The following is a 21270-nucleotide window of genomic DNA, read 5'->3' on the forward strand; positions in this document are numbered from 1 at the left end:
TCTTTTGGTTACAAGTACAGGAAAGAGTAAGATGTCAGTTCCCTTTGAGATGAGGAAGAATGCCAGTTGAATAATTTCATGGACTCTTTTTGTGTCCAAAAGGTTTCATATCATGCCTTTCTGTGTCACTTCAGGGAAGCTAAGAGACATTAAACTTTGTTGAATTCTCTTTTTTGAATAGCTATGTTAACTGTACATTTGAAACTCCAGATTGGACCATGATCTACATAGATATCTCTAAAGTTTTTAAGGCAAGAAAAATTCCTTCACTTATTTCAAAAGATCCCATTATAACCCTTATAAAAACAGTTCAAGCCCTGAAGCATGAAATTTGATTGCCAACTCATCTACTTACATTGCTCCCTACACAGTATCATGATAATGTATCCTTGAATTTTAGTGAGAGATTTATTTCCACTACAGATTAAAAACCAGCTATTCCTTTCAGAAACACATTTGCTGCTATCTTTTTAGATTAGAGAGAACTTTGTTACTAGCATTTAATGTTGCTGCATCTGGATACAAGTTTGTTTATGCATATGGAAACCGGGAATACAACAATTATACTTTCTGGAATTTGTAAAACTCCACAGAACACAGAGCTATTTGTAGAACTGCACAGCATCCCCAAGAAACATATGAATATCATATTTGTGCAACAAAAATGGATTTTTTGTATTGTGTCCACATTGATAAGTCTACTCTGGTCCTAGTCATGGAAATCTAAGCCTGCAGATGCAAATTCAAATATATATGGTTTAAACTGGGACTAGTTTGCCTACCTTCTTCACTAGAGGAAAAAAAAAAAAACCCCCTTTTTTTTTTTAAGTGTAAGAGTAGAAGCCATTGTTAATGGTGCACACACCCAGAATAATCAGCCACCTTGAATTTGTAGCAGAAGAGATTTGTATTTGCCCACAGGAAGAGATTGGAAGTTTTCAAGACTCTGTATTTCTCCGTTACTGATAATTGGTGAATAATTTGGTAGAAAGTTAAAAGACAAACACATATCACTGACACTAAGTCTTGAATTATTAGAATGACTTTATATTGACTCAGTCACATATCAAAGTTTTATAAAAGTAAATTATGATAGTAAATTGATATAGCAAATTGATAGCATGTCTGCAGACAAGAAAAATAGAATTAAACAAAGGAAATGTTGAATTTGGTACTCTGACTGTACACCTTTACAAGATACAAAACTGCAAAGAAAATGTAACCTTTACTCAGTAAGTTTGCTATTGATTGTATTACACATGAAATAGTTCCAAAAAACTTTTTTTGTATTTATCGTAAGATTAAGGAAATGAGTAAATATACTGATGCTCTTGAGAAGCAACACTTTCACTGTGGGAGAAAGACAAATACATATGCTGAATGTGGGGTGGGGGGGCACTGTACTTTTAGATTAGAATTTGAACTACCTGTTCCAATTCCATATTACAAAATTCAACACCTATTCATGATAAAAAAAACTCAGAAGACCAGACATAGAAGGGAATGTCCTTAACTTGAAAAATGGTATCTAGGAAACACAGCAAATTTATTCTTAATTGTTAAAGGTTGAATGTTTCCCAGGAATATCAGGAACAAGGCAGGGTTTTTCCTAGAATTACTGGAATAAAAACAAACCTAAATAAAACCCGGAAAATTTATAAGCAATATGATATTGCCAGTAGAATATTTTGAATTTGTAAAAAGATGCCAAAATTAAAAGATTATTTTAGGAAGGTTATAGGATGCAAAGTAAAAACATAAAAATCAGTTATATCTCTGAACTGTAGACATGAATAATTAGAAAATAAAATAAAATTAAAACAATTTCATTTACAATAGCATCAAGAAGTATGAAATACTTAGGAATAAATTTGACAAAATATGTGAAAGACCTGTACCCTGAAAATTACAAAACACAGCTGAGGCAAATCAATAAATAAATGCACAGTTATACCATATAAATGTATTGGAAGGCTCAACATTATTATAATACAAATTCTTCTCAAATTTATCTATAGATTCAATGCTATCTAATTACAAAATCACAGTGGATTTTTAAATAGAAATTGAGAAGTTAATTCTAACTATATTTGCAAATACAAATGACCTACAAGTCAAATTATATTTAGAAAATAACCGAGTTGAACGACTTATACTTCCGAATTTCTAATTTATTATGAAACAACAGTAATAAATACAGTATGATATTTACATAAAGATAAATGAATAGATCAATGGAACAGAATTAGACTGATACATATATACCAATTGATTTTTGACGAAGATGCCAAGGTATTCAGTGGGGAAAGGATAGTCTTTCAACTAGAAATGCTGGAATGGTATTTGGTCACAGTGCCACAGAGTTACCACTGGACAGATCTGAGAGAAAGAAAATATGAATTATAAAATAAGGTAAGATCTATGATAAAGACAAAAACTATACTCCTGAACCCTGCTTATAGAAACAGCAAATAAAATATTGCTGGTAAGTGAAAGAACCTTGAATCAAAGATTTTAAAAAGTGAGATGTGAAACTTTTCTTAATACTTCTTTGGTATTTAGAAAGGAGTATTACATAAAGGAGTTAAGTATAGATTAAGAGAAAGAGAAGCAAATCTGGACTTTAAAAGTAAACAGAATAATAAATCATTTTGCAATCAATTGCTAGTTCATTAAATACAAAGTCAACTCACAGCATATATTATGTAGTATCTTACAGCTTCTTCCACAGTTATTTTAAGTCTGTATTTCAGTAGAAGCTCAGAGTCTATTGCTAAATTCTTGAGCACCTAAGGGCATATTTTGTGCACCATGTGTGTTTTTCATAGTTTTGATAGGGATTTTAAAAGTATATATAGAATTTTTCATAGCTTTGATAGAGCTCTTCATTAGCTCTAGGAGAGAAAGGCACCTTTTTTTTTCTGAGTTAAATTCATAGCGTACTCAGAGACTGAATACATTGATACTGCATGCAATGTCTTAGAACAGGGGAAGGGAGGCATTAATTACAAGAAAGTGTAATTCTAAATAAAATAATTTCTTTGTTACTGTTTTAAAATTACTACTGAATAGTAGTTCCTAACACAACTTCTCCAGAAGTTATGCTGAAATTCCTGTGAAGACAGGCAAAAAATAAAAGAAAACTGAACAGTGAAGAGACTTTTATTTCTGGGAAGATGGAGTAGATATCTTTTCCCTTTTATTCGCACTATGTAGATAAAATGCCTTAACATTGTGTATAAAACAAACAAGATTTTGAAAGGCAGGGAGAAGAAAATAACCAACTAAGACTTCAGAATCTGAGGAACAACCTGGGGGGATTTCCCTGGATTTTCCTTTTTTCTCATATAGCCCATAGCAATTCCTGGAGAAGCCAAGTGACCTGGAAATGCTAACAGTTACAGACAAAAAAAAAAAAAAAAAAAAACCCTAGGAAACCCTGCTGTCTTTAGGCACACAAATCTTTAAAACAAAATAACTGCTCCACTCCAGATAAACAATATAAAATAACTATGGCACACCACCCCCAACAGAAGGCAGAGAATCCTGACTTCCACCGTCACTAGGTTGTAGCTTCCATTCCAGAGTGGTGTCAGAGAAGGAAGAGTTGGAAATCAAGAACATTCATCACCAAGCAAGGGTTCTCCCTCTGCAGCGTCAGGGGAGACTATCTGGAGAGCCTGGAAGTCCCCACCTGGAGTTAGTGAGGTACTTCACACCATCCTCCCTGAGGCGGTATCAGAGGTGGCCTAGTGCAGAGTCAGGATTTTCATCATCTTTCAGCTGCAGTGAGTGCACTCTTCCCTTCTGAAGCATCAGTGGAGCCATGTGGGAAGCAGCAATGAGACACTTATTGCACAAACAGCCAAGGTAGTATTAGTGAAGGCATAGTGAAGAGCCTGAACCTGACTCCAGGTCTAGTTGTAGCAAAGGGCCCCTTTCCCTCAGAGGCAAAATGGAGAACCTGGACTTGTTCCCCCACCTGGCAGTAAGGTGGCAGCACCCTTCCCCAGCTGGAGCAGTGCCAGAAATAGGTGGCTAAGACACAAGATTTAAGTAAGATCCAGAGTCTCACAGCAGATTACTTAAATTGTTCAAATTTCAATCAAGGTCACTTACTACTTTAAGAACCAGGGAGATCTCAAATTAATGAGAAAAGATAACAGATGCTGACACTGAGAAAAAAATGGAAATTAGAATTATCTCAAGGACTGTAATATCAGCTATCAATAAAATGCTTCAGTGAAAATTATGAACATGTTTTAAATAAGTAAAATATACAAAGCTTCAGAAAAGAAATATAAGATATAGAGAAGAATAAAATGGGAATTGTAGAACTGAAAAAATACAATAACTTAAATTTTTAAAATTCAGTGAGTAGGCTCAACAGCAGAACTGAAAGAAAAGAGGAGAGAATCATTGAACTTGATGATTTAACAATAGAAAGCACACAATCTGAATGACATGGTAAGCAAAAATATGAGTAAGCACAGTGTTTCCCTTTTCTTCTTGAGTTTTTGAAATTTTGTTTGACAGTTGAAGGAAAAATCATCATAATAGCTGATGTGGTTCTAAATGTGTGTAGAAAGAAATTTTAAAAATAATTCTATTATAAATGGGGGAGGGTAAAGCCATGTAAAGAGAGATCATGTTTTTATAGGTCACATGAACTGGTAAAATGACTACAATAATAGACTGTGATAAGTCATGCACATATAATATAATTCTAACAAATTCTAAAATATGTTTATTTAGCCCATAGAAAAATAAAGAAAAAAGCAGTGAAATGAAAAACAAAGAGAATAATGAGAAAACATCAATACAGATGATATTTGGGTCCATAAAACAATATTCAACACATTTAAAAGAATTGAAATCATGCAGAATTTTTCTCTTAACCACAATGGAATCAAACTGTAAATCAATAAGTGAAGGATTAACAGAAAATCCCCAAACACTTGAAAAGACTCTTCTAAATAATCCACAATCTAAGAGAATAAAAGGGGAATAAAAAGTACATTGAACTGAATGAAGATGAAAATATAACATCAAAATTTGGGGGGGCAGAGCTGAACTAGTGCTGAGATGGAAATTTATAGCATTAAATTCTTACTTTAGGAAAGGGGGTAAGTCTCAAAACAATATTCTAAGTTTCTCCCTCAAGAAAGTAGGTGAGAGAGCAAAATAAACCCAAAGCAAGCAGAAGAAATGAAACAATAAAATAAGAACTATCCATGAAACTGAAGCAGATGAAAATAGAGAAAAATCTTTAGCTCAAAATAATCTTTACACTAAAGTGGCATATTTTGAGGTGGAATATTCTTCTACCCTCCATTAGACATATATGTCAATTAAACAAGAGAATGCTTGTAAATATCCCCAAACAAGTATGACCAAGTGCTATTTGCAAAGACGTGAAGAAATTCAATGGTAGAAGGGTAGTTTTTTGAAAAAAATGGTGCTGGAGCATTTGTATATTCATAAGCAAAAACATGAACCTAGACTTAAACTCACACCTCATACAATGATAAAGTGGATTATATATTTACATGTAAAATGTAAATTATAAAAGTTTTAGAAGATGACAGAGGGAAAAAAATCTTTGGGACCTAGATCTTGAAAAAGAGTTCCTAGGCTTGACACCAAGTACACCATTTGTAAGTAAAAATTTGGCGGAATTAAATTTCATGACAATTAAAAACTTTTGCTCTGGAAAGATCCTGTTAAAAGATGAAAAGGCAAGCTACAGCTAGGCGAAAATATTTGCCAACTTATCTAACAAGGGACCAGTGTACAGAAAATATAAAGAATTTTCAAAACTCAATAGTAAGAAGAGTAGAATAGTAGAACTCCACCATATTTTCTCTGAATTCTCTGAAAATCGAGTTAAAAATGCCTACAGTGAAATTTAATTTTAATGATTAACAATAATATATGTGCAATGCTGCAAAAATAGGTTATTATCCAGTTCAGTTGTTTTTCTGTTTTTTCAAATAACAATAATGCTCTGTGTTACCTTTGAACAAATACTAAAACACATAAAAAGTCATTAGGAACCATTAACATAATACTTTATTTTTAATATCTGGTAGAACTGAAATATTTTTCTTGTAGACATCCAATATAAACCCCAGAAGGTAACCATAATTAAAAATTGTGTGCATTTTTGTTTCACATATGTTGTTACACATTTTGCAGGAATGTATAACGTCAAATAAAAGGGTTTCCAGACTTCTATTTTAAAATATACACTGAATGGTGAGTCATAAATACAGATTCTTCAAAAGTTATGCTAGGACTTCCCTGGTGGCGCAGTGGTTGAGAGTCCGCCTGCCGATGCAGGGGACACGGGTTCGTGCCCCGGTCCGGGAAGATCCCACATGCCGCGGAAAGGCTAGGCCCATGAGCCATGGCCGCTGAGCCTGCGCATCCGGAGCCTGTGCTCCGCAACGGGAGAGGCCACAACAGTGGGAGGCCCGCATACCGCAAAAAAAAAAAAAAAAAAACAGAAAAGTTATGCTAAAACTTCCATGAAGACTCACTAGAAATGAAAATGTAAATAAGTATTTCAACTATAGTCAGCCTTCCGTTTTCAGGTGTTCCGCACACAGGCGAATACAGAGGGCATTTTGGTATCCGTGGGCATCCTAGAACCAATCCACCATGGTTATCAAGGGGCAACTGTAATTGATTAATCATACATATGTATAGTTACATATTTTAAATAAATTAAATATCTTTATCTTATATATGTATGTATGTATGACATTTTAATTCAATTAATATGCAATTTACCACTTCCCTGGTTAGTGCATATGGGTCTACTTAATTGTTTTTACTGGCTACATGATTTTCTAATAAATGGATATATCCTATTTTATTTATCCATCCCCTTATCTTCTTTTCAGTGTATACAAATGGTGTTATAATAAACATTCTAATATATTACCTCTACAAATACACTGAGGCTGAATCTTCATAAGTGATTTTGAATTTTATACCTAGTCAAGTAGATTTTTAAGCATGAAAATCATAGAAATATATTTTTACATATATTGGGTCTCACAAAACCTGCCATCCATGTGCCATGTTTAAAAATAATTTTAAAATAGTTAAAAGTAGAAAGGAGAAAGACACCTTATTATAGATTTTTAAGACTATCTAATTGTAATTCTTTTTAAGGAGTTAAGGAATTACATTATTTAATGTTAAATTAACAGCAACACTATTAGAAACAAAATTAATTTAGCAGCTTCTTGGTAAACAATTAATGGAAGAATACATTCTTAATATTTTTAAAAAATTGTCTCAAACCAAAAACCTGTATTGTATTCACTAGTAAACCGTAGAGTCATTCCTGTTAAATTCAATACAAGGATGGCATTTTTACCTTCTATCATTGGAAGTTGATGCAAATTCAATAAGGAAATCAAGATATAAACATTAGAAATAGGCAAATCAATATTTCAGATGGTATTTGTACAGCCTAAAAAACTATATCAGTTGAAAAACTGTTAAGAATTCTATCAAGTTTTTGGTTACAGAAGACAAGAATGCAGTGGTTTATAATATAATGGCAATAATAACTTAGAAAATATAATGAAAAATAACTATTTACAAGAATTATTGGAGTTTAAGTGGGTCCAGTATGTAATTCAATTCTTTTCTCCACCTGACTTTTTGATATATAAGGCATAAAACAAAGACATTGAATGGATAGAATATGAACATCATCCTATCACTAAGGTGATGTTTAAAAAATGAGATGAATCTGAAGGAAATTGGTCTTCTTAAAATAGTGAACCCAAGAATTAAAGAGCCTTACAACCTAAAATAGTGCTGGATCTCTGCATGCCTCCCAACATGGTGGCCTGCCCTTGTAAAACATAGTCTGGAGGATTACAGCAGTACATGCTGGCTCTATGGACAGTTCATTCCCAAGAGGCAATGGAGAAGAATTCTTGGATGATTGCACCAAGTTTCCCCTTGCAAAATCATCAGTCAGATTAAGTCACTCCTCTTCAAGTTAAGCTTAAGGGACAGAAAGGAAAAAGAAGTGGAATGCTAGTGGAGCTTCTTCCATTTGGAAGGAAACAATAGAATGTGAGGGAGAAGCAATCCAAACCAACAATAAGGAAGCATAGGAATATACTGTATAGGATAGATATGTTTTGTGTAGTATAGATATGAAGACATCTATAACAGCTGAGAGGAAAAAATAAATAATTTGATTAAATGTTGAGAATTATCTAGTGTTTCTCAAGGGAAAACATTTATTATAATGCTGTTACATCCCCAATAGGATGTCCAATAGGACATTGCTTTCAGTAAACTCTGTGGTATGTCTGGTTTAACATTTAGTCTGCCATCTCTGAAGAATGACCTTTCAGCCACTTACATGTACTGGCTGCAAAGCAGTTTGAATCGGGCCCTAGGTCAGCACCCAACATGTGAAGTAGAATCATGAGACATTTTTGTAAATTGTTCTCCAATTTTGAGTTATTTCGCACTTCTGATTTAGAGATTGCATTAAGTAGTATATTTTAATAGAAACCATCATTTAAAAATAGTGTATATGCTTTTATTTTCCTCTGCCTTTCTGCAGTGCTATATGATAAAAAATTACAGGGCTTGAGCAAAGAAAAGTCTTGCTTGAGCAAAGAAAACAATTAGGGTTATATTAATCAATGGAAATATCAGTATGCTTTAAAAATTACAATTCTTGATGGAAAGTTCAAGATAACTCTAACTTCAGCTAGTTGGAACACAAAAATATTGAGAAATAAATGCATCTGATTGAACTGGAGTCGTACTTCATCGACTGAGTGTGGAAGAGAAAGCGATCAATGCTTAGATGCTTACCACAGTTGTGGGAGTTGTTGAGTATGCTGTCTCTGACTTGGGAAATATATCTAATTAAGGGAAGTTTGCCTTAACGATTTGCCTTAGGATCACAATTAGTGGAGACCTCTAGGGACTGCGGTTTCTACTTAGGGTCTTCCAATTTGACTACACTGCTCTCCAATATAGAAAATTAATGAAAGCTTCATGAAAAAGATACACTGTCTGCTTTACTGAATCAGTTCCTTCTAAGACTATGTTTCCCTTCTTAAATATTAAAGTGCCTTTCTACATCTTAAAATGAAAAGTTTCACAAATACTTCTATTTATGTATAAAGTATGGCTTTTTCATTTTAAGTTATGACAGATGGCAGCTGTCTTTAATGGCAATGTGGAGATGAATGATTGCCTAGAGGTTCATTTTTTATTCAAAAATTTTTTGACAGCCAACTAGGCAAACTGATTTTCCATAGAAGAAGGGCAACATGGTGCTCATCTAACTCATGTTTTCAATGGTAATGTGTGTTATATAATAGTACTTTATATAATACACATTGAAAAAATTGTGATAGGCAGCTTATAAAATGGCTCCTAGTGATCCTTGTCTCTTGGTGTTCACAACTTTCATTATCTGCTCTCCATGAGTAGACTGGGTCTACTGATACACTTTTTTTTTTTTTTTTAACATAGTTATTGGAGTATAATTGTCTTACAATGGTGTGTTGGTTTCTGCTTTATAACAAAGTGAATCAGTTATACATATACATATGTTCCTGTATCTCTTCCCTCTTGCATCGCCCTCTCTCCCGCCCTCCCTATCCCACCCCTTTAGGTGGTCACAAAGCACCGAGCTGATCTCCCTGTGCTATGCGGCTGCTTCCCACTGGCTATCTGTTTTATATTTGGTAGTGTATATATGTCCATGCCACTCTCACACGTTGTCCCAGCTTACCCTTCCCCCTCCTCGTATCCTCAAGTCCATTCTCTAGTAGGTCTGTGTCTTTATTCCCGTCTTGCTCCTAGGTTCTTCATGACCATTTTTGTTTGTTTGTTTTTAGATTCCATATATATGTGTTAGCGTATGGTATTTGTTTCTCTCTTTCAGACTTACTTCACTCTGTATGACAGACTCTAGGTCCATCCAACTCACTACAAATAACTCAATTTCGTTTCCTTTTATGGCTGTGTAATATTCCACTGTATATAAGTGCCACATCTTCTTTATCCGTTCATCTGTTGATGGACACTTAGGTTGCTTCCATGTCCTGGCTATTGTAAATAGAGCTGCAATGAACATTGTGGTACATGACTCTTCTTGAATTATTGTCTTCTCAGGGTATATGCCCAGTAGTAGGATTGCTGGGTTGTATGGTAGTTCTATTTTTAATTTTTTAAGGAAACTCCATACTGTTCTCCATAGTGACTGTATCAGTTTACATTCCCACCAACAGTGCAAGAGTGTTCCCTTTCTCCCCACCCTCTCCAGCATTTATTGTTTGTAGATTTTTTGATGATGGCCATTCTGAATGCTGTGAGATGGTATCTCATTGTAGTTTTGATTTGCATTTCTCTAATGATTAATGATGTTGAGCATTGTTTCATGTGTTTGTTGGCAATCTGTATATCTTCTTTGGAGAAAAGTCTATTTAGGACTTCTGCCCATTTTTGGATTGAGTTGTTTGTTTTTTTGATTTTGAGCTGCATGAGCTGCTCGTAAATTTTGGAGATTAATCCTTTGTCATTTGCAAATGTTTTCTCCCATTCTGAGGGTTGTCTTTTCATCTTGTTTAGGGTTTTCTTTGCTGTGCAAAAGATTTTAAATTTCGTTACGTCCCATTTGTTTATTTTTGTTTCCATTTCGCTAGGAGGTGTGTCAAAAAGGATCTTGCTGTGATTTATATCATAGAGTGCTCTGCCTATGTTTTCCTCTAAGAGTTTGGTAGTGTCTGGCCTTACATTTAGGTCTTGAATCCATTTTGAGTTTATTTTTGTGTATGGTGTTAGGGAGTGTTCTAATTCCATTCTGTTAAATGTAGCTGCCCAGTTTTCCCAGCACCACTTATTGAAGAGGCAGTCTTTTCTCCACTCTATATTCTTGCCTCATTTATCAAAGATAAGGTGACCATATGTGTGTGGGTTTATCTCTGGGCTCTCTATCCTGTTCCATTGACCTGTATTTCTGTTTTTGTCCCAGTACCATACTGTCTTGATTACTGTAGCTTTGTAGTATAGTCTGAAGTCTGGGAGCCTGATTCCTCCAGCTCCGGTTTTCTTTCTCCAGATTGCTTTGGCTATTCGGGGTCTTTTGTGTTTCCATACAAATTGTGAAATTTTTAGTTCTGGTTCTCTGGAAAATGCCAGTGGTAGTTTGATAGGGATTGCATTGAATCTGTAGATTGCTTTGGGTAGTAGAGTCATTTTCACATTGTTGATTGTTCAAATCCAAGAACATGGTATATCTCTCCATCTATTTGTGTCATCTATACTTCCTTTCATCAGTGTCTTATAGTTTTCTGCATACAGGTCTTTCGTCTTCTTAGGTAGGTTTATTCCTAGATATTTTATTCTATTTGTTGCAGTGGTAAATGGCAGTGTTTTCTTAATTTCACTTTCAGATTTTTCATCATTACTGTATAGGAATGCAAGAGATTTCTGTGCATTAATTTTGTATTAATTTTGTATCCTGCCACTTTACCAAATTCATTGATTAGCTCTAGTAGTTTTCTGGTATTATCTTTAGGATTCTTTATGTATAGTATCATGTCATCTGCAAACAGATCTGCAAACAAATCCGATTTGGATTCCTTTTATTTCTTTTTCTTCTCTGATTGCTGTGGCTGAAACTTCCAAAACTATGTTGAATAATAGTGGTGAGAGTGGGCAACCTTGTCTTCTTCCTGATCTTAGTGGAAATGATTTCAAATTTTCACCATTGAGTATGATGTTAGCTGTGGGTTTGTCATATATGGCCTTTATTATGTTGAGGAAAGTTCCCTCTATGCCTACTTTCTGGAGGGTTTTTATCATAATTGGGTGTTGAATTTTATCAAAAGCTTTCTCTGCATCTATTGAGATGATCATATGGTTTTTCTCCTTCAATTTATTAATATGGTGTATCACATTGATTGATTTGTGTATATTGAAGAATCCTTGCATTCCTGGGATAAACTCCATTTGATCATGGTGTATGATCCTTTTAATGTGCTGTTGGATTCTGTTTGCTAGTATTTGGTTGAGGATTTTTGCATCTATGTTCATCAGTGATATTGGCCTGTGGTTTTCTTTCTTTGTGACATCTTTGTCTGGTTTTGATATCAGGGTGATGGTGGCCTCGTAGAATGAGTTTGGGAGTGTTCCTCCCTCTGCTATATTTTGGAAGAATTTGAGAAGGATAGGTGTTAGCTCTTCTCTAAAAGCTTAAGAGAATTTGCCTGTGAAGTAATCTGGTCCTGGACTTTCGTTTGTTGGAAGATTTTTAATCACAGTTTCAATTTCAGTGCTTGTGTATGGTCTGTTCATATTTTCTATTTCTTCCTGGTTCAGTCTCAGAAGGTTGTGATTTTCTAAAAATTTGTCCATTTCTTCCAGGTTGTTCATTTTATTGGAATATAGTTGCTTGTAGTAATCTCTCGTGATCCTTTGTATTTCTGCAGTGTCAGTTGTTACTTCTCCTTTTTCATTTTTAATTCTGTTGATTTGAGGTTTCTCCCTTTTTTTCTTGATGCGTTTGGCTCACAGTATATCAGTTTTGTTTATCTGCTCAAAAAACCAGCTTTTAGTATTATTGATCTTTGCTATCATCTCCTTCATTTCTTTGTCATTTATCTGATCTGATTTTTATGATTTCTTTCCTTCTGCTAACTTTTGGGGTATTTTTGTTCGTTCTCTAATTGCTTTAGGTGTAAGGTTAGGTTGTTTATTTGAGATGTTTCTTGTTTCTTAAGGTAGAATTTTATTGCTATAAACTTCCCTCTTAGAACTGCTTTTGCTGCATCCCATATGTTTTGGGTCATCGTGTTTTCATTGTCCTTTGTCTCTAGGTATTTTTTTATTTCCTCTTTGATTTCTTCAGTGATCTCTTGGTTATTAAGTAGTGTATTGTTCAGCTTCCATATGTTTGTATTTTTTACAGATTTTTTTCCTGTAATTGATATCTAGTCTCATAGTGTTGTGGTCAGAAACGATACTTGATATGATTTCAATTTTCTTAAATTTACCAAGGCTTGATTTGATCCCCAGGATATGATCTATCCTGGAGAATGTTCCAAGAGCACTTGAGAAGGATGTATATTCTGTTGTTTTTGGATGGAATGTCCTATAAATATGAATTATGCCCATCTTGTTTAATGTACCACTTAAAGCTTGCATTTCCTTATTTATGTTCATTTTGGATGATCTGTCCATTGGTGAAAGTGGGGTGTTAAAGTCTCCTACTATGATTGTGTTACTGTCGATTTCCCCTTTTATGGCTGTTAGTATTTGCCTTATGTATTGACCTGCTCCTACGTTGGGTGCATAAATATTTACAATTGTTATATCTTCTTCTTGGATTGATCCCTTGATCTTTATGTAGTGTCCTTTCTTGTCTCTTGTAATAGTCTTTATGTTAAAATCTATTGTGTCTGATATGACAATTTCTACTCCAGCTTTCTTTTGATTTCCATTTGCATGGAATATCTTTTTCCATCCCCTCACTTTCAGTCTGTATGTGTCCCTAGGTCTGTAGTGGGTCTCTTGTAGACAGCATATATAACTTGTTTTTGTATCCATTCAGCAAGTCTATGTCTTTTGGTTGGAGCATCCTTCTCTTGTGTTTTCTGCCTAGAGAAGTTCCTTTAGCTTTTGTTGTAAAGCTGGTTTGGTGGTGCTGAATTCTCTTTGCTTTTGCTTGTCTGTAAAGGTTTTAATTTCTCCATCAAATCTGAATGAGATCCTTGCTGGGTAGAGTAATCTTGATTGTAGGTTTTTCTCCTTCATCACTTTAAATATGTCCTGCCACTCCCATCCGGCTTGCAGAGTTTCTGTTGAAAGATCAGCTGTTAACCTTATGGGGATTCCCTTATGTGTTATTTGTTGTTTTTCCCTTGCTGCTTTTAATATTTTTTCTTTGTATTTAATTTTTGATAGTTTGATTAATATGTGTCTTGTCATGTCTCTCCTTGGATTTATCCTGTATGGGACTCTCTGTGCTTCCTGGACTTGATTAACTATTTCCTTTCCCATATTAGGAAAGTTTTCAAGTATAATCTCTCCAAATATTTCCTTAGTCCCTTTCTTTTTCTCTTCTTCTCTGGGACCTCTATAATTTGAATATTGATGCGTTTAATGTTGTCCCAGAGGTCTGAGATTGTCCTCAGTTCTTTTCATTCTTTTTTCTTTATTCTGCTCTGCAGTAGCTATTTCCACTGTTGTATCTTCCAGGTCACTTATCCATTCTTCTGCCTCAGTTATTCTGCTATTGATCCCTTCCAGAGAATTTTAAATTTCATTTATTGTGTTTTTCATCACTGTTTGTTTGCTCTTTAGTTCTTCTATGTCCTTGTTAAACGTTTCTTGTATTTTCTCCATTCTATTTCCAAGATGTTGGATCATCTTTACCAACATTATTCTGAATTATTTTTCAGGTAGACTGCCTATTTTCTCTTCATTTGTTACGTCTGGTGGGTTTTTGCCTTGCTCCTTCATCTGCTGTGTGTTTCTCTGTCTTCTCATTTTGCTTAACTTACTGTGTTTGGAGTCTCTTTTTCACAGGCTGCAGGTTCGTAGTTCCTGTTGTTTTTGGTGTCTGTCCCCAGTGGCTAAGGTTGGTTCAGTAGCTTGTGTAGGCTTCCTGGTTGAGGAGACTAGTGCTTGTGTTCTGGTGGGTGAGGCTCGATCTTGTCTTTGTGATGGGCAGGTCCACTTCTGGTGGTATGTTTTGGGGTGTCTGTGGCTTTATTATGATTTTAGGCAGCCTCTCTGCTAATGGATCGAGTTTTGTTTTGCCTTGCTAGTTGTTTGTCATGGGGTGTCCAGCACTGTAGCTTGCTGGTCATTGAGTGAAGCTGGGTCTTGACACTGAGCCGGAGATCTCTGGGAGCTTTTTGCCATTTGATATTACGTGGAGCTGGGAGGTCTCTTGTGGACCAGTGTCCTTAACTAGGCTCTCCCACCTCAGAGGCATAGCCTTGACACCTGGCTGGAGCACCAAGAGCCTGTTATCCACAGTGCTCAGAATAAAAGGGAGAAAAAGAAAGAAAGAAAGAAAGAAGAAGATATAATAAAATGAAATAATAAAATAAATTTATTAAAATAAAAAATAATTATTAAAAAAATTTTAAGTAATAAAAAGAAGAAAGAAAGAAAGAAGAGAGCAACCAAACCAAAACACAAATCCACCAATGATAACAAGTGCTAATAACTATACTGAAAAAACCCAAGAACAACAGCAAAACAAAACACGGGTAGAGAGAACCCTAGGACAAGTGGTAAAAGCCAAGCTATACAGACAAAATCACACACAGTTGCACACACATACATACTCACAAAAAGAGAAGGGAAAAAAATAATATATATTGTTGCTCCTCAAGTCCACCTCCTTAATTTGGGATGATTCATTGCCTATTCAGGCATTCCACAGATGCAGGGTACATGAAGTTGATTGTGGAGATTTAATCCGCTGCTCCTGAGGCTGCTGGGAGAGATTTCCCTTTCTCTTCTTTGTTTGCACAGCTCCTTTGTTCAGCTTTGGATTTGGCCCCGCCTCTGCATGTAGGTCGCCTGAGGGCATCTGTTCTTTGCTCAGATAGGATGGGGTTAAAGGAGCAGCTGATTCGGGGGCTCTGGCTCACTCAGGCCGGGGGGAGGGAGGGGTTCGGATGCGGGGCGAGCCTGCGGCAGCAGAGGCCAGTGTGATGTTGCACCAGCCTGAGGCACGACGTGTGTTCTCCCTGGGAAGTTGTCCCTGGGTCATGGGACCCTGGCAGTGGCGGGCTGCACAGGCTCCTGGGAGGGGAGGTGTGGAGAGTGACCTATGCTTGCACACAGGTTTCTTGTTGGCTGCAGCAGCAGCCTTAGCATCTCATGTCCGTCTCTGGGGTCTGCTCTGATAGCCATGGCTCGCGCCCATCTCTGGAGCTCCTTTAATCAGCGCTCTTAATCCCCTCTCATCCCACACCAGGGAACAAAGGGGCAAGAAAAAGTCTCTTGCCTCTTTGGCAGGTCCGGACCTTTTCCCGGACTCCCTCCCAGCTAGCTGTGGTGCACTAGCTCCCTTCAGGCTGTGTTCACGCAGCCAACCCCAGTCCTCTCCCTGGGATCCGACCTCCGAAGCCCAAGCCTCAGCTCCCGGCCCCCGCCCACCCCTGGCGGGTGAGCAGACAAGCTTCTCGGGCTGGTGAATGCTGGTTGGCACCCATCCTCTGTACGGGAATCTCTCTGCTTTGCCCTCCGCACCCCTGTGGCTGCGCTCTCCTCCGTGGCTCCGAAGCTTCCCCCCTCCACCACCCGCAGTCTCCGCCCGCGAAGGGACTTCCTAGTGTATGGAAACCTTTCCTCCTTCACAGCTCTCTCCCACTGGTGCAGGTCCTGTCCCTATTGTTTTTTCTCTGTTTATTCTTTTTTCTTTTGCCCTACCCAGGTACGTGTGGAGTTTCTTGCCTTTTGGGAGGTCTGAGGTCTTCTGCCAACGTTCAGTAGGTGTTCTGTAGGAGTTGTTCCACATGTAGATGTATTTCTGATGTATTTGTGGGGAGGAAGGTGATCTCCATGTCTTACTTTTCCTCCATCTTGAAGCTCTTCTACTGATACACTTTTAGAAACAGAATATGGCAAAGGTGAGAGAATGTCAATGCCAGGATTATTCTGTTAAAGACAGTGAGTCCCATCTTGCCTGCAATCTCTCTCTAGATCAGTGCTTGCTCACTATAGTGAAGCAAGCTGATATATCATGAATGGCCGTGTGGTTTTATGGAGTAGCCCACATGTCAAGGGACTGAGTGTATCTTTCAGCTAATGACCAGTGAGGCACTGAAGTCCTCTAACAGTCCACAAGGTGCTGATTCTTGCCAACAATGATGTGAATGAACTTTGAAATCAGATCCTTCCCCAGAGGTTTGAGATGTCTCCAACCCTTTTTGACAACTTTATTGCAGCCTTATAAAAGAGTCTGAGAAAGAGGAACAACAGAAAAATTGAGCCTGGATTTCTGACCCAAAGAAATTGCAAGAAATAAATGTTGGTTTAAACCATTTTGTTTTAGAGTAATTTGTTATGCAGCAATAGATAACTTATGCAAACATACATGCCTATAATGTTTAAAATAGACGACATCATCCCAGAGAATAACCAACAATAAAGGGAAAATGGTATTACTGGTATCACCAAAACTTCCTCATAATCATTTGAGTTCAGCAGCTGTACTAAATATTGCTATTCTTAGAGTGTATGCAACTATGATGTATACACTAGTGGATGCAAGCATTATTCTATAAATATAGAAGCTTAGTAAAATTCAAACAGCTGGCTTCCCTAAAATAATATTGAGTTAGAAAATAATGAAATCAGCCTCCAGATACTTTTTGAATTAATGAGACTCTGTAAATATACAAACATTCTGGTATTCAGTAAAAGAGCAATTTATAACTATTTAAAAATAAATTAAATCAGATTCTTTAGATTAATGATATAAGCCTGTTGTCTGCAGTTTATGCTGGAAGTTTTTGCCCCAGTTTTTTATTCAGATAGTCTTTTTTTTCTTTTTTTTTGTGGTACGTGGGCCTCTCACTGTTGTGGCCTCTCCCACTGCGGAGCACAGGCTCCGGACGCGCAGGCCCAGCGGCCATGGCTCACGTGCCCAACTGCCCCGCGGCATGCGGGACCCTCCCGGACCGGGGCACAAACCCGTGTCCCCTGCATCGGCAGGCGGAATCCCAACCACTGCGCCACCAGGGAAGCCCCAGATAGTCTATTTTTTAAAGCAATTTTAGGTTCACAGCAAAATTGAGTGGAAAGTCCAGAGATTTCCTGTAGCTCCCCTGCCTCCACACCTGCATAGCCTCTCCCATTATCAACATCCTCCGCCAGAGTTGTACCTTTGTTACAACTGATGAACCTGTATTGACACATCATTGTTGCCCAAAGTCCATAGTTGACATTAGGGTTCAACAACTTTTGGTGTTGTACATTCTATGGGGATAAAGAAATGAATAATGACATGTATCCACTATTATGGTATAAGTTAGTTTCATTTCCCTTAAAATCCTGTGTTCCACCTATTTATCTCTTCCCTTCTGTAACCCCTGGCAACCAGTGATCTTTTTACTGTCTCCATAGTTTTTGTCTTTTCCAGAATGTCATATAGTCAGAATCTTATAGTATGTAGCCTTTTCAGACTAGCTTCTTTCACTTAGAAATATATAAAGTTTCCTCCTTGTCTTTTCATGGCTTGGTAGTGCAGCTCTTTTTTAGTTTCAATAATACCCCATCATCTGGATATATCACTGTTTATTTATCCATTCAGCTACTAAAGGACTTCTGTCTAAAATTAGTATAGCTATTCTTTTTCTCTTTTGATTAGTGTTAATGTGGTATTTCTTTCTCAATTTATTTGCTTTTAGTCTATATGTGTGTTTATATTTAAAGTGAATTTCTCATTGACAACATATACATTGGGTCTTGTTTCTTGAATCACTCTGACAATCTTTGTCTTTTAATTGGTACATTTAGACCATTAACATTCAAAGCGATTATTGATATATAGGGACTGATATCTACCATATACACTACTGCTTTCTATTTGCTGACGTTTGTTCTTTTTTTTCTATTTTTATCTTCCATTCCTTTTCTGCTTTTTGTGGTTTTAATTGAGTATTTTATATGTCTGTTTCTTTCCTTTCTTAGTATAGAAGTTTTCATTTTCTCTTTTTTTTACTTTTTATAGTGGTTGCCTTAAAGTTTTCAATATACTTATACACTTTTACAACTAATCCAAGTCTACTTTCAAATAATACTATACTGCCTTACAGGTAGTTGAAGTACCTTGTAATAATCAAATAATCCTAATTTCTCTCACTTGTATCATTGCTATCATTCATTCTGCTGGTACAGAAGCATATATAAGCATACACACACAACCACAGAAGCATACATAACTAAATACATTGTTACTATTATTTTGAACAAACTGTTGTCTGTTAGATCTAGTAAGAATAAGAAATATAAAAGTTTATTTTACCTTTACTTATTCCTTCTCAGATATTCTACTTTCTTCATTTGTTTTTTTTATTTTGTTTTATGCTGTTTAAAGAATAATGAGTAGAGCGATGAAGCCAGAGTGAATCTATTATTAGTGATTAAGTTGATTGAACAAATTGGGTGAAGCTAGATTTTGCTGAGCTTTGCTTTGAAGGATAATAGTTTTTATTTTATCCTGAGATCAATACATTCATCTAAGATAATTAATAAGGAAATAATATATTGAAATTAATGTTTACTTTTCCTCTCTTTATGAAGACCCAAATTTCTGACTTTTATTTTTCTCCTTTTCTTGAAAGAAATTCTTTTAACATTATATGCAGGGCAAGTCTACAGCAACAAATTCTCTTATTTTTCTTTGAGAGAGTCTTTATTTCTCCTCCACTTTTGAAGAATATTTTGCAGGACACAGAATTCCAGGTTGATGGGATTTTTCCTCAACGCTTCAAATATTTCACTCTATTTTCTCTGTTTTTGATGACCTTGAAAGGTTTGAGGAGTTCCAGTCAGGTATTCTATGGGATGCCCCTCAGTATTTGTGTTTTAGGGAGGAAGACCATAGAGATAAAGTGCTATTTCATAACATTATGTTATATTAACCATGATCACAAGGCTGAGGTAGTCTTTGTTCACTTCCTCTACTCCAAATTACTCTTTTTCACTCCACTTTCATGCTGTATGTTTTGGATGGATGTCACTATGCATGGTTAAGTAGTTATGTTTGATGCCTTTAAGGGCAGAATATTTACATAAATTATTTGAAATTCATTTGCACATGAGATATTTTAATTCTGTATTTATTTACTCAATTATTTATTTATATCAATATGGGCTTATGGATATTTATTGTATACTGAGGATTATAAACTAATATTTCTTTGATTCAGTTGCTCAGTGGGTTCTAACTTGGCCTTTAGGAGCTCCTTCATTGGTTCCTGTGTTCCATTTACATAACCCATTCATTGTGGATGTTATTTAATTTATGTTTTGAGCAGATATTTATTGTCACTAAAAGAGGCTCCAGGCTCATCTTGTATATTTCCTGTCCCAGTTCTAGAATCAACCATTTCTATCTGGGGCCCTATTTCCTTTTATTGAAGAATGGCATTAGAAACCAAGCTCTGGACATGAGATATGGTCTTTGTTACTGGGGCATCCTTATTTTCATGTCCTTTCAGCTTACAGGTAAAGGAATTGACATATGTGTGTGGATTAGCTCATGCATATACACATAAATATTTCTCTATGTAAACCATCTGTGTCTATATTTAGTTAAAGGGTTCATACAAATGTCTCCAACTCTAATTCATTACCACATGGATCTCTCTAGTATTGTCTCCTTGCTTACATATTACCTCCCACTTCAAGAGTGAGATGCCTGGCTCCATCATTAGCCATTCATTTCTTCTTTATTTTTGTTGATTTCCATATACATATATAATGGTAGAAAAATTAACATGTAACCCTTGGGAAAACTATCAGCTAGAGTACAGTGCTTATGTACAGTTCCTTTGCCTTTAACCTTACAGACTTCTCTCATTTCCAAAGTTACTTAGGTCAACACCTTCACCCCAACTCCTTTCAGCAAGGTACTTTCATACATTTGTAATACAGTTAATATACTCTTGCCAATTCTACATACCCTCCTGGAATTTCCTGACTTTGAAATGATTTTCCTCTAAGTTTGAATCTATTAAAAGTAAGCTTTTGTGCTGTAAAGTTCTATGGCTTTGGATCAATGCATAGTGTCATGTATCCACCATTGCAGTACCATACCGAAACTCTGCCCAAAAACTTCCTTTGTGCTCTTCTATTCAACCGTTGCCCCTCTTCCTAAAACCAAGGCTAACATTGATTTGTTACTTTCTTTATAGTTTTGCCTTTTACGAAATGTCATATACTGTCAATTCTTGTTATTCATAGTAGTAGTGTTCTAAAAAGTCATTGCAAACACTCGATTAGTGAATACCAAACCAAACCACTGCTTCTAGGGGAAATTCAAGGCTAGGCTCTTATGAGCCTTTGGTCAAAACATTTTTGTCAACCAATCTACATACAACCTTATTTTATGTGTGTTTCAGTTTGTAAAGATATGTTATTTAATATATATTATTGCTTCATTAACATTGAACTCACAGCTAGCAGCTGTAACATGTCTGAGTGAACTTTATCTGACATATTTTTTCTGTAAGACAC

This window comes from Neophocaena asiaeorientalis, unplaced genomic scaffold, assembly GCF_003031525.2.
Source record: "Neophocaena asiaeorientalis asiaeorientalis breed wild unplaced genomic scaffold, Neophocaena_asiaeorientalis_V1.1 scaffold162, whole genome shotgun sequence".
NCBI lineage: Eukaryota > Metazoa > Chordata > Mammalia > Artiodactyla > Phocoenidae > Neophocaena > Neophocaena asiaeorientalis.